The following is a 15,351-nucleotide window of genomic DNA, read 5'->3' on the forward strand; positions in this document are numbered from 1 at the left end:
TGCTTAATGCTTACCTCTGTAATACCCAAGAGGTATTCGATACCCCACAGCTCTGGCTCTTACAAATCCAGAACTGTAGCCTTGTTTCCCAAGAGGTTTTGATACACAGGTAGTATTTGTCATCGGACAAACCTCAACCATAACAGCCATTACAGGCTCACTGAATCAGAATAGAAGGTAATTCAGAGCACAACAAAAAAACCCAATAGTGCTTATTTTTAATACTAGTCTGCATACAGCAAATGGAAAAAAGTAGAAGGCTGCAGTAGTAACCTAAGAGAAATTAAACTAGTTTGAATGATAGTTTTAAACACGTTACACACTTGAGTGTCCGGCTTTCTTAATTTTGTGCTGTACGTTCCTGAACTGCTGGAGCAGCAAAGTGGAGGAAGATACATGCCACCTATAGAAGTTTGCTTAAATATATACACACACACACACATATATCTACATACATTTATATATCTATATATACAGGCCATTTGGTCGAGGATTTTTTTCAGATATCACCAGGATCACCTTCAAAAAAATCTCTACAGAAAGACATCTGCACTTGCTATTCCAGATACAGTCAGACACCTGAGAGAGCATAAATTCCCCTGAATAGATGTATTGTTTTAACATTTATTTCTTCACCTTCTCAGAATGCCTGCTCATCTGAATTTACAATATATTAGCAGCCGTGCTGTATTTTGTGCGTGCGTGCATGGTTCTCCTTCACTACACTATAGCAGATTAGTGCTCATTCGCCTCTTTTCCTTGCTTCTCTTCAGATCGTTACACATGACAAAACAACTGTCCTAATTACAGCAAGTGTTCCCAGCTCTGTCACTGTGACAATTACTGCAATGAGGGCTCAATATCTGCAGCAGACAGTAAAGTATTACTGCAGTTGTGTTTGATAGTGCTCAATTGTCCCCTTGAGAATTCTTCAGATGGGTTTTTTTTCCGTGGGGGTAAGGACTCCCCCCTTCCTCTGCCCATGGTGCCTTTGCTAACAGGGTTCAAAAGTTTAAGGCAGGGGGATGACCAAGGACATACTGCAGAAAACAGAAGTTTGTGTTTTTAAAGGAGAAGACTTTTTGCAGATATGGGGTGGGTTTCTGCCTACATGGGCTGGGCAGAACAGCCTTGTTGCCAATGAAGGAGAAAATGGATAGTGGCCAGAGCGGTTGTAAACTGCCCGTCCTCCCGAGCCTGCGGTAGTCTCTACAATACCAGGAGACATATTTTTGAGACCATTCCCTCCTTCCTCTACTTTGTATTTGCAGGCTGATAAGCTGATACTGCTCCAGATGGGGCAAAAGACCCAGATCCAATAATACATATAACATCCCCCTCTGAAATCGCATCCCTGCGTCCATATGTTAGCGTATCTCTCAGGAAGGCTCCCAGCCAGCTGCTGTGCCTGCAGCAGCGACTCTATTGTTCCTTTAGGATTTCTTGTTTGTTTGTTCTCGTGAACTGATACTTTCAGACTCTCCAACCCATCTTAAGGGATGGCCCCACTTGTGACAATTCACTCTCCACTTACGTTGAACACCTTTAACCCCACTTGCCTCCCTTGTCAGCCTCTGCAATCTCAGCTAATCAGACAGGGGATTTTAGCTGTTTCCAGAGGCAATATCATGACCTACACTACATTCACTTCATCCTGAATGATGAAGGTGATGTTCTCTGCATTTATAGTTCATTATGCTCCTGAAGTTGATTCATTTGGATGTTCTCCTTGTAAAACCCATAAACAATGCAGAACCAGGACCTGTGTAGCTATCTCGTTTGACCAGGAACAGGAACGCAAGGTCCTAATACTGAATATTGATCACGGAAGACTAATGCTGTCACAGTAAACTTGGCATGAACTGACCGGTGTACTTAAAGTCTGTATTTCTAATTTTCCTTGTTCAGGAACAAAGCAATATCTTATTTATCAGATAACATCTTTATTATAAGCATCTCGCGCAGCCTTTCCACTTCAGCCCACATGGGTTTTTTCTGCTCTTGGCATGGATCAATGAAGTCAATATTTCTGACTGCAAAGCTTTCTATGACTTACACATATTTAAAAGGATAAATCCCAATCAACAACTGCTCTGCTTGAACATAACCATTATAATCCTTATCTTTGATCCTTTGGGCTACAGTAAGCAGGGCAAGGAAGGAGTACAACTTTGCAGCTCTCAGGAAATTGTTATGATGACAGCAGAAGCTAAACAACGTTGCCTGGGTTTTCTGGCTGGAATTTCTCCAGCAAAACCAGTAAGTGGTGCTACAGTTTCACAAGTACAAACTGGCCAGAGAGCCCTCTTAAACTGGTATTAACAACACTGTTCATACCCCTTATGTACCAAAATGTCAAAGTGCCTTGTAGTCAAGCTCCTGAACCTCTACAGCACTGAGGCAGATTGTAGGATATTTGTTTCACACATGGGGAAATTGAGACATACTAGAATAATATCTTCATGATATTATCATCAAAGAAAGGGGAAGAGAGCCAGAGCCACAGCCATGGGTTTTCCATTTAGCACAGCTATACTTCTTACCAGATGAGATTAAGTAACCTAAGTCAAGCCGAAGAGTTGCCTAAGTTATGTTTGGGGAGTTGAATTTAATCACTATAAGGCTTGTTTTAAGCCTTATGAATTTACTATGCTACAACCATCCTTTCTTCAGCATATGGAGGCCAAATAAGTTCAAAGAAAGCACATTTCAACAGGACAACTTTTGAGGGTTAAGTTGTTGGCCAACCCTACGTTTTACAGATACAGCTACCCCAGCAAACCCCACTAATACAGATGCAGCTTGTCCTGCCAAAAGAGCGTTCTTTAGCAGTTAAGTTTTTACTACCTCCCTCAATGAAATAAGCTGTATCAGCAAAATCACTTTTTTTTTTAGTACAGCTGAACCTATGCTGAAGGTTGTGCCAACATAGAAGTGCTATAAAAAAAATGACACCCCTAACCAAAATTACTATGCTGGCAGAAGGTTTTACTGTAGACCTGACTTTAAAGGTTCCTTCGGAAAAATTTTAACAGAAGAAAAGTCAAATAGGGAAAAGAGGAAAGAGAAGACGGTGGAAGGGCAGGGAGAAGAGTGAAAAAAGGATTCCTTTTCACCCAATAGTCAAAGTGTTCTCTCTGAAGTTCTTGCTTTGCTCTAGAAACAGCTAAACAACTTCAAAAGATACGTTTGTTTTATTGAGAGATCTAATAGATCTTCTGATATAGTGCCGTATGTCCCAATTCTTCTCTCCCTTATAGTCAGGAGTGAATTGCCTGAGTTCAGAGAAGCTCCTTCATGAGGAAGCATGAGAAAAGGATCAGGCCCTAGTCCTCAGCAAATCTTTAATCAGCACTTAAACCTAAGCTTAGTATTTGCCAAAAGGGCTAGCAGGCAGAGCACAGGGAAGCCTCGACGGGGGCTCACCTGGTTTTGGTTTGCAGAATGCAGAGTCAACAGACAAGCACTTCACTTCAGTCCCTTTGTTCAAGTAAGGAAAGTCTAGCAAAAAGCTTGAAAGGAACAGAAGTACAGTAACTGCAATGGTAATTAGCTTTGCTCTTTTTCTTTTAAATGTCTCAATTTTGCATACAGTTTACACATTTTTACTTGGGGAAACTGTCTCTTCCGAAGAGAACTTACAAAATGGCCTGTGAAAAAGTTATTTCACACATATTACAGTGGCACTTTCTATACTATGCGAGTATCAGCGTCTTAACATTGGGGCATCTCTTCACTATTTGCATTTATAGCAGACTTTGGAAGGTTGAGTTATAAAAAAAGAGGCTGTCTTTGACTCATGCTTAGTCTAAACTGCTCAACGAGGTAACAGTTTTCAGAACTGCAACCATAAACCAGATACTCCTTTAAAAAAGAAAAAGAAACACCAGAGAGAAACAAAATCCTCTGGACATTTTGTGCAGAGACTATTTTTTAACGTGCATATGTAAAGTATCCAGCAAAATGGATGCTTCTGTTGCCTTTGGCCACTACTGTAACACAAGCTATTATAATAATATATCACTCCCTGTATAAGTCAGAAAACTTCAAACCTGAAAGGAGTGAGTGAAAGCACTCCATTGTGAATAAGGTCTTGTCAGTGAATAGCTCTTTTAACCTAATCCCTGTTCTTATCCCCAGTAATGAATTCCACCGCAGAAGCTACAGAGAGCAGTCTTATACAAGCAGTAAAAGAGGGAGAAAGTCTAGTTGATTTTCAACTCTACCGCTCCTGCCTTTCTCTTTCCATTCATTAGAAATTGGCAGATCACAGATCCAATCAAACAGACTTTGTCGCCAGCCCTATTTTGCCTTAATAGGATGTTATGGTCTTAGGAACATTCCTTATGAGATAGAAAAATGTTTCCTTGTTTAAATACCAAAATGATTGTTGATGATAATGATGTAACCTGGTAATGCTCACATGCTGCACAGACCAAGTTCCTTTGTAACACGGCTCGGTCAGATTTATCTCAGAAATTATTACAAAGGTGGGCTGAATTAAATATGAACTTTTACATGTGTTTTAGGGTCTAAAGACAAAGAGAAAGGCAGCAATACCGCCTTAGCAAAGCATGTTACATGCAATGGGCTTCACTGTCCCCCTCGCGAAGGCGTGTTGCTCACGCTGGGGTCGAGCGGGAAGGAGGGCACGCGGCCACGCGCTGAGCGGTGCTGCTCGGCTCTTCGCCAGAACCTCCTCTTCATTTAGGGGAAAAGAAAAGGGGAAGCAAAAAAAGGTGATTTTTGAGATCTACGTTGCAGAAGGAAGGTCAGGATTTAACAAAGTAAATCAGACTGTGCCTAATTTTAAAGGAAAAGAACATTTTCAACAGACCCTAGCCACATGTTGAATGTTAGGCGGTGACCTGGTTTTCTATGGGTACTCAATAAAAAAAATGCTTTCATGGAGACCTGTTGCAGATAATACTTCCTTCTGGCAATGCAAGCACCAATTTCTCCTCCATCCCACACATGGTGTGTGCCTTTGTGTGTGTTTGCAGATGCACCTCTCCCTGATTTATATTTATTTGCCTTAACAGCGTGGGCAGAAACTGAATCCAGATAGTTTGGCTCCTTTAGCTCTGCTTTGCAACTCTTTTATCTCGCTTCTGAACCTTCCTCACAAGGAACTGTGATGGCACAGCTACATGACCTAACTGTTACTGAGGCTTTGAGGGGAATTAGGTAAAGAAGAGAAACTCTGAAATGGAGGAAGAAACCCAAACCTCACAAAAGGACTTCAGTCTGGCTGTTACTTGGGTTGCACCTCAGTAATCACAGGGTGTCATTTCAGAGAGGCTGCAACACTGCATCCGAGCAATATTTATAACAAACTATTAACAGAGAACAATGGCTTGACCCAGAACTTATTAAAAAAGACATAATGAATAATATATGGAAAGTGAAAAGTATAAGTGAAGAAGTGGATGTAGACACAATAAAAAAGCCTTTGAAAATGCCCTAAAGTAAAATACATATTTTCAAAACTGCAAGTTTTATCCATTTTTTTCCTGAAACTCACATCCCTCTATGACCTCAGGCTACAGCAAATATATTAGAGATAGATCATTTCTAAGTGTTTTTGGCTTTTGCTAGGAAAACATCATTTTTTGCCATTTGCAAGTACTGTTTCTGGCCACACACACAAACCTCCCGCCCCACCTCAAAATGTACTCTTCACTTCTTTGCCTGTACTTAAGTGACACAAGCTTTCGAAAAAAAACCCCAAGTATAACATTGCAAGCTACACAGCTATTAGGTCACGTGAATTTTGCAAACGAACAAGACCAGGATTGCACGCTCCCCATCACCTTAGGCACATACACCGAGGGGTAAGTCTGACCCAATGGGATGCCAGCCAGAACTTATCCAAAACCCCTGAAATCCAGGGAGCGCGGTGCCAAGCTAATAAACCCTGCTTTCCATCAGATGTATTACGTCGTGCTCAGCACCATGCCAACACAGCCACCTGGCTTTTTGCTGGCCTGGAGCTTGAGCAGAGAAAGCCTGCCCAAAAATACCATGCAGAACCATCCAAAGAGAAGCCATATCACCTTTTGCAAATAACTCCCGCCATACTCTGAATTTTTACTGGTGAAGAGATAAATAAATAGTCTGGAGAGAATGGCTGAGATTTTGAAGAGCTCCTGGGTTGAAATGAACATAAGCAAATTTCTTAGATACTTTTAAAGGCCTGAAAATAAGTCATGCTCATTGGTGTCAGAGAAGGACACTGCTTACTGTACCTCCTGCATACCATATGTCATCATATGACTATGGGCTACCTTTTACTCATCAGATTTTACTGCACAGTGGGGCCACTAACATTTCTTTCCCTTGTGCTTCCCCCGGGTGAGGATAACAGTGCTTCCTTCATCCCAGGTATGTGGGTTGCTAGTTTTAGTGGAGAGGAGTGTTCCTCATTGCCCTCCTGTACTATGCTAAATGCAACAGGGACACAATCACACCCAGAGGCACAAGGCGTTATGTTGCTGCAGCAGTAACAAAAAGGGAAGAGGCAGCCAAGTTGCCTTTGAAATTCCTTTTGTAATCCAAAACACCAAAAATGAGTCCAAGGTCCTTTTATGAACAGATTCCAAACTTTCTCACTTTACCATCCTAAGTGGTCCAAGTACTTTAATTGCCAATTTTGTCTGAAGTCACTGCTGGTCTATTTTTCCCATCTTAATCATTTATCGCTCACCTTTTTACAGCGCTGTTCTCTACTTTCAGCAAGGTATTATTTTAGAAAGAACACAGCAAGGGGACATTTGTTACCAGGGAGAAATATCTGTGGCTGCTTCTCAGGGCTGGAGCGTCTTGTGCGTCTCTTCTTGTTTCTGCAAGAGGGCAGCTTGCAGTAACTCTGCTGCTCTTGCTGCCTTGGCTGTGGCAGAGGCTTTTGCATGAATGCAACAGCTCCAGACCCAGCACTTACTTTAGAAATGCTGTTTTGGTGTAACCTCTCTCTGCGACCAGCATCGGTACAAATTACCTCTGGAACCTTCTGCTTTCAGTGTAGCACATTGGTATAAAAACTCTATCCCAAAAAATCCAACCTCAGACAAAACATATATGGCTTTTCAAAACACACGAGTCAATCAACCTCTTTACAATCAAGCAAACGTACAGTAACAGATTGGTTGGCTAGATCTTAAAAACACCACTACACGATTATGTTAATGCTGCTCAGCAGTCCCGTATAAGAAAGACAAAAAAAAAAAACCCAAACCTGCTACAAAAGTCCAGCTCGAGGAGAACATGGCAGCCAGAGCCCAGAGCAAGGCTTACAGGAGCTCTCAGTGAGGGCAGGAACTCTGTTCTCCACGTGTGAAACAGGTGCAAGATATTGTGCTCAGCCCTAAGAACTTGCCCATGATAAATAAATTCCCCAATCACACCCAGAACCTATAACAGCTGTTCAACAAAACCCAGCATTTTTGTGAAATGCTATGCAACTGTGGGAGTGAAAGGCAGAGAAATTCCTAATGGGAGAGATTTCCTGCTGTAAATACCTCTCAGGAAGAGAGTGGAAAACAAAACCTTCAAAAGACTAACAAATAAATAAACTAACAAACTATAACCACTTGAAAATGTCTTTTTAAAGCTTTTAAAATACTGCTGATGAGTTTAAAATTAAAGAAAACAGCACAGTTGCAAGAAAAAAATACAGCTTTAAAAAAATGTTTGTCTAAGAGAACCTGCTTCTCTAATTAAGCAATTAAGGCTCAGCAAGGCAGACGTTATCATCACATAAAGGTCATTTTAAATGAAGAGGGGATGAAAAACACTGTTGTTGGAGAGTTTTATGAATGATCCTCTTAAGATTGGTGGCTGCTGGTTTGAAACAAACTGAGAATTACTAGGTAGTATGTTTGGATTTTCTTCTGCTTAAAGTCAGACCTGGGAACACTGGGGTCTGCTCCCGCTGGAGTCTGCAATGCCAGTTCCTTGATTCTCCTCCCCATGAAAATCATAAGGAGCTCACGCAGTGCAAAATCCAGGGAAGCTGTTCTGGATTTACACCAGTGGAAATGACAAGGGAATGAGTGCGCTGCTCCGTGAGCGCTGGAAGATGCGCACCAGTGCCGCAGGGCTTGCCCCCACACTGTGCCAGATCCCCCCTTGCTCTCAGCAGTGCTGCACTGGTCTGTGCTGGTCTGGGATTGCTGCTCGGCGCTGGTCTGCTCTTTAACGCCTGGGACGGCCAGGTGGCTGAGCTCCCTTCAGCGCAACACTGGCTCCATCCACTCTGCCCAGCGGCGACAGTCCAAGCGTGCCGAGGCTGGACAAACTCAATACAGCAGTGTGGCTGCGACCTGGCCCTGTGCGGTGTCAGTAATGTGGCACTGGGGCTTGCCTGGCTCTGCCGTTTCACATAGCTCCAGCGGGGCCAAGACCACCCTGACTACAGGCGTGTGTGCAGCAGGTCGATGAATCCCCCGGAGCTGATGGCACAGGTTCAGCACACCCCGTCCTACCCCCTCGCTCCCCGTCGGACTGTCTCTAGCTCAGGGGTTGCCTCTCTTTGTTTGAGGTGGGAAAGGGGCTGAGCATAATCTCAATCGCCGCCGGGAGAGCCTTGAGCCGACCTGACGTCACCTGGTTTCTGCCTCCTCGGAGCAGAATGCAGCAAGACGAACGGCTGAGCCATCCGGCTCGCAGCTTTCAGCTACACCTCATCAAAACTGAGCATCAGCTCTACGATGCAGCACAAACGTTATTATTCTGTAGGCACATCAAATGGAAAAGGAACCACAGGCAGAGGCAGGGGGATCTGAACAGGTTTAAATAGATCTGGTGTGATAATTAATGTCCATTGAGGGATTTGGGGTGAAGAAGACGGACGAAACATAAAAACAATTTCCACCTTTATTTTAAGTTCTTTTGACAGATGGAAATATTTTCTGTTATGCTACTTGTGGTTTGGGTAATGAGATTAGGCCTTGCATAGCAGGAAGCAGAATTAACTTTGTTTACTTAAAGTGACATCGTCAGCTTGGAAAATCACATTTCCATCTGAAACGCAGTGCCTACTATCATTACAAATAACCCTTGAGATCATGATAACTAAAGGAGATTAGAGGCAAAAACCCCCATGTTTCTCCTTCCTTTCTTTTTTTTTTTTTTTTTTTTTAATATACTTTTCTCCCAGTCGAGAGCACTCCCTGTAGCCAGATTCCCCTCTCGACGTCTCCCTGCCGCTGTGCTCCGCAGTGTCCCTGCACCAGAAAGGCAGGAGATGCGGCAGGGAGCAACCGGCTGGGGATGAGAGGGGGAAAGGGGATGAAAATGCAGCTGGCTCTGTCTGATCTCAGGCACCCTGAAAAAATATCTCCCTAAAGGCAAATGGTGTGGCAGAAAAGAAAATAAGCCAGCAGCATTTTAAAATGCATTTAACATCGGGTGTGTACAGGACTGGGCACTCTGAAGAGAATTAAGACATGAATTTTTAGAAGTTGATTGATTAAAAAAGTCCCTTAACATCGGCCCTTGAGCGTACTTCCACTGAAGTGACTATAAAAAGGCTGGGTGTTTCCAGTTGCTGCAACACACACAGGCAACAGGACGAATCTTTAGGAAGGGAAGGCAGGGAGGAGAGGGAAAGGCTTTACAATAGGATATTTCCTAAGTTACCAGTTTATGCCCTTGAATGTGCATGTGTTAAATGTCTGCGTTGGCATATACACGAGGGAAAATCGCAAAGGGAAAAGGCATTCTGCGTCCTCTCCGCTGTACCTACAAAAAATCGTCACAATTGTAACGGCAATAAGGGTGGTTTGCACGGAGGAGTGCTTGAGATGAAGCCTCGCAGAGACTGAGTGCGTTTGCGATGCTTCTCCCTCCTCCTTTGCCAGCCAAAGCCAAGCGCAGTGACTTGTCCACGTGGTATTTTATGTCCTCGTGACCCCCGCTAATGTTTACAAATCGAGGAAATGCCTGATATCTGGCACAGTCATTACTGCTTCATGTCAAAAAGAGTGACAGGTAAAGAGTAAAATCTGGACACAGCACAGAGATGGATCCAAAATACATAAATAACCAATTAAGAGAAAAGATTAATAAAAATATTGTAACAGATCCCAATCTGCTGTTGAGTACCAATTGCCAGTAATAATCTCTATGGTAACTGAACTCTCTTTGGCCTCTTTCTGTATTCAACTAGTGTTTTATGGTTTTTTTTTCCCCTTCCCCTATTTTCATGGAAAGTTTTCAAAACTGGTTTAAATATTATGATATTTTCTTCTTCAAGTGCTAACTGGGAAAAGTATTCACTTTGGCTGTGTCAGTCTCTTAAGCAGATTTTCCTTTCCTTATATGACTGCCTTAGAGGTGACTTTTGTGAGGGCACTTACTAGAAGTTCTGTTCAAACACTAAATAGGTGAGGGTGGTTTTCAAAATCAACGAGGTTAAAATATTGCCCAGCAACTAGATAAACCAATTAAGAAGAAGGAAAAAAACCCATCTAAGTAAAGATGTTGCTTTCAGAAACTACTTATGTACCTGGGGAAACTTAACTTTTTTTTTTTTTATTTTTTTATTGTTATTACCTGGCTAGGCATGTCTCTTCTTGCCAGCTCCTCTCTTGCAATCTCAGCAACTTGTTCTGGGCTATGCTTTTATACATGGGTGTTCCCCTTTCGCAGCCTGCTCTTGCACATGCTTTGGCTACTGGATCCAGAAGAAGGTGCTACTTTTGGAAAACAGCATCACCCAGTAAGTATTTGTTGTGTTACATCAACAGATAAAAAGAAAGATTTTAAAGGAGAACATGCAGCATCATGTGAAAGCTGTCTTCCTATGCGCATGTACAACACCCGGGATGTTTTAATCAACTTTTCATCACTATAATACAAGTAATTAGATAACACAACTGTTCCAGTATAAGCGTCGTACCTTTAGACTTTTCATTCTTGCTTATTTTCCTGTAACTCTGTTTTGGCAAAAGATCCCAAATGAGAAAGCTTAGCATTGGAAGTGATCTGTGAGTGAAGAGATGCTCTTCTCCTCACAAACCTTGCTCCACAGCAAGGTATGAGAGTTTGCTGACTGCCCCCCAGCTGGTGGATTTACTCATCTGACTCAAGTCTAGAGGAGACCCATCTGCCAAACCATGCGTTGGTTTGTAATTAGTGCAACCCCAGGGAATTTGTGCTGATAAAAAGCACACAATCGTCCTCACTCAGCTGTAAAGAAGGACATGGGGGCTGGATAACTAAATTATTGTGAAACTTCACGTTTTGAGTAGAGAGTAAACTTTCACGCTTAGGGGAAGTTGGATGCCTCAGAAGGGAACCGATAAAACTCAGCAGGCTCTGAGGGGGTTTGCTTACGGCCAGACCTGGAGAGCAGAAAGATACTGAGAGCAGGTAGATCTCTTACTGTAGGGTCTATCTCTCTGGGGCTTTGGGAATCTACGCAGTTATAGCTGAAATATAGCTACTCAGTTATTTCTACTCCATTAAAACTGTTACTCCTTTCAGGGTTCGTAATCTAGGAGATTTATAAGAAGATGGATCTGCAGACTTTCTTTAAAAATCCCATTAGAGTTTGCTCTTCTAAAACTTTTTTGCTTCAACTTATGGATTTCTTTGGGCTTAGAGAACTCAGCCAGGATGTAGGGGACTCAAACCCACATTTTTCCCACCTCTATTTGGTCTCTGGAAGCTTCACAAAAGTGAATCTCAAACTGAGAGAGAAGAAATGGGCACATGCATGAGCACAATTCTGCTGCCTAGTGAGGGTTGCTTACCTGGAGGAGGTAGACTCTGAGGTTTTACTCCCAAGGACTCTGAATGCATTTTGCCTCGTGGCTTTAGTTCAAACAAAACAGTCCTTGGAGCATGGACTGGCGCTTACCCTTTCCAGCCAAGTGTTGTAACCACTAGGCTAAAATGTTATGCTTATATTTCTGTTCCTTCTCCCTAGCCCAATAAATCTTGAATTCCTTTTTGAAAAACTTCAGAAAGGGCAATGTGAGAAGTGCTCCCTCTTTGCCTTTAAAGCTCAGGTCTCTTTCAAGAGAAACAGAACAACATTTAGGTGTTGAAGGATCATGTAAATTCCCTATTGAAGGATCATGTTTGGAGATGCTATATAAATAAGACTCGCATTCTGCAACCTTTGCTCCTTTATACAACAGCCCAAACCAAGACCTTGGATCTGAAATTGTGGAGTGTTTTGAAAATACGGAGCTGGATTCAGATCCAGATCTGAATTTCCTAGTGGTTGCCTGTCTTCCATCTGTTTGCATTTGGATGTCTCATAGGATATAAGCAGCAGTTCTGTAGTGTCACACATGAATAAAGTGGATAATTATAAAATTAAAAGATATAACATGCTTCTAGGGGAGATAAGACTACAATTAAAGAGTATAAACAAAACTGAGTCTGATGTACAGACTGATATATTTATTCATTAAATATAATAACATAAACAAGACTATTAACTGTCATATTTTAATGATACTGTACCCTGCAAAACATACGCAGGAAAAAGTCCTATTGACTTCAATAGCAATGCCACATAAATTTAAATCATGACTGCAGTAAAACAATATGTCATCATTCTTATTCATCGTTATTTGTTGTACATACTCCAAAATGTTAAACGAAATACCTGTAACTTGCTGATCTGAGTCTGAGCTCAAATGTTTTACCTGCAAATCTAAAGAAACCCAGCGGGGAGTGCAGAAACCTGTTCCACAGATAACTGAGATACGATATTCCCAAGAGGAGAAGACGGCTGAGGCAAGGCTGCTGTCTATCCCATTTCTCTCTAGAAAACACTGGACATTTTTTTGCTCAGGAGATAGCAAAATTTGGGCAAATGCCACTTCATATCAACAGTGTTAAGATCAGATTCTGACCTTTTTCTAAGATTGTTAACAGTCAGCAACAGTGGAAGCCTTAAAGCAAAAATTTCTATCTATCTGGAAAGTATGCATTAACTAGCTGGGGGTAAGTAAAAAGCCAGCCTGGAAGAGAAAAAGGGTTTCAAGAATTCTCCCTTGTTGTGCACAGCATCTGTGCCAAGAAGATGTAAACGGGGACCATTTTGAGTCGTAACAATTTATCCACCCTGTGCGCAGCCTCTTTGCTCGTACAGGGCACCAGGCAGCAGAGAATCAGCTCGTGTAAGATCTCGAGTGTGAACAGCACAAACAGAGGTGATCTTAAAAGGGGACTCGCCCCAAATTTGTGAACCGTGCTGAACTGTGAATTATTATGTCAAATGTTTTATTGTAAAATTCCTCATTAAATGCTCTGGCGTTCACCACACGCTCAGCGTAACTTGAAGTGCTGAGAAAACGAATGCTTACTGTGCCATGACAAAGGCCAATGGTTGCCTCTTTACTGAGCTTGATACATATGGTGAAAACATATTGACTAATTACTTGCCATTTTCAAAAACTGAAAGCACTCCAAAGTCAGGCCTAAGATAATAGAATGAGATACAGTACGAAGAGTAAAGACTGGGAGAAGAGAGAAGAATAGCGTCACTCTGCTACTGCTAATCCCTCATTCGACATTTGCTTTGATATAGGAATACTGAGGAATAACACAGCATCTCACTGTTTCAAACTGCTTAATGAAAATTGGTAAATTAACGCACCTGATTAATACATCTGTTCAAAGTATAGACTAGTTGAAGTAGCAAAGATAAAATCCAGAGCCAGAGTTGTCCCAGACAGCAGCATGATATGGCCAGTAATTTGGGTCGGGGTTCAGCTTTGCGATGCTCAGTTTTCTACAGCTTTGCACCTTGTGTTTGCCAAGTGCCCCAAAAAGAGAGTGAGCTGGGCCCTGGTGATGAAGAACTTTGATGGATATATATTAAAGGGGTCAAAGTCAATGTGTAAAGTGAGACACTGAGACACGCTTCTTACTGTAGTTTTCCAAATGCCACCTCTGATACAAATAGTCCCTTACAGGAGCCCAGCCTGAGCTGCCTTAGGAGTCCCTCGTAGACAGCCTTCACAGCGAGCCTTTTTAATGCCATTTGATTTCCAACACCTCTCCTCCAAGTCATGACAAATTGGTCCACTCATCTGATTAGGAATCTTCCCTAAGTAGTGGGACGAACGTTTGACAAGTTAATTTCAAGGTAGCTCATGGAGTAGAAGGAACGTAAAGCTACACAACTGTAAAAAAAATGTTGCTGGATAAATTCTGCCAGTAATGGATGTGTAACAGAAAATACACTTAAAATTCAAGCTCTTTGTATTAGAAGACAAGCTGTTTGGTTTAGAAGTACAAAACATGAGGACTTGCTGAAGCTCGGGTTAACAGGAATACAATTACTGCTATTAGAGTTTTATGATTATGAAACTTGTGCTGATGTATCCACAATTTAGAAATAATAGGAATTGCAATGGATGACTTTTAAAAAATCAAGACAATTTTAAAAAAAGATCAATAATTATTCCCTTTGTTTTTCCTTTAAATCATCTGGATAATATAAATCAGACACCTGAATAGGATGCCTAAAGTTAATGGCATTATTAGATTGAGAAAAAAGAAAGTGTGATCAACAGTTTGACCCATTTACTGAAAAAGTTCATAGTTTGTAGAAGCTCTCTATTCTACTAGATAAAATTTTTTTAAAATTCAAGACAAATCCCAAACCATGTTTGGAGATTAGATGTAGTCAGAAGCGGAGACTAAGACTAATTTATAAACATTTCTATTATATGAGAAAAAGTTGCTATTTTAGAAACACGTAAATAATATCATGTCTTTCATAAAAGTTTTAGAAGTAGTTTTATTTTCCAGCTCATAAACTAAAAATAAAACACTTAAGTGATTGACTTTCCTTTCAGGCAACTCCTGAGCCTGCTTTGATAACACTACTGGTAAAATCCTAGTAAAACTCCTGGAAGAATTCCTGGTGTTTTGAACAGGACCAGACAGTACACATATGACTATTACTGTTTTACTGTAAAAAGCTGGGTAGATCATCACAATTTTGCCCCTGTTGCATAAATATGAAAGGGTTTAAAAGAATGGCTGTTCTCCAAGGGGTGGGAAGAACCCTACTTCATTTACTTTTTAATAAGAGTTTGAAAACCTTGACGTTCCATAAGTGTGAAAGCTGCTTTTCCGACTCCGGTGGAGTTCCACCTCAACTTTTTCCAAAAGGCTGGGTAAACAACTCAATTCTAAATAGAAGCAATAAACAAAAATTGTTTATTTTTGTTCAAATCATACCCAGGGCAATGGAGCCTTCCCTGGGCGGCTGATAGGGTGAGCCCTCACCTCCTGGGCGCTGCGGGGACAGAGCCTGTGAGATGGGCAGGGACTTGGTCTATTGTGGGGTGATAATCAGGCTCTTTTAATGGCTTTAGG

The 15,351-nt window shown here is 41.7% G+C and overlaps 1 protein-coding gene across 3 annotated transcripts in view; it reads right to left on the reverse strand.

Moving 5' to 3' along the window:
• Window positions 1-15,351, reverse strand: part of TSHZ2 (teashirt zinc finger homeobox 2) — a 228,541-nt gene that overhangs the window by 57,885 nt on the left and 155,305 nt on the right. The window lies entirely within an intron of this gene.

This window comes from Rissa tridactyla, chromosome 12, assembly GCF_028500815.1.
Source record: "Rissa tridactyla isolate bRisTri1 chromosome 12, bRisTri1.patW.cur.20221130, whole genome shotgun sequence".
Classification (NCBI taxonomy): Eukaryota; Metazoa; Chordata; class Aves; order Charadriiformes; family Laridae; genus Rissa; species Rissa tridactyla.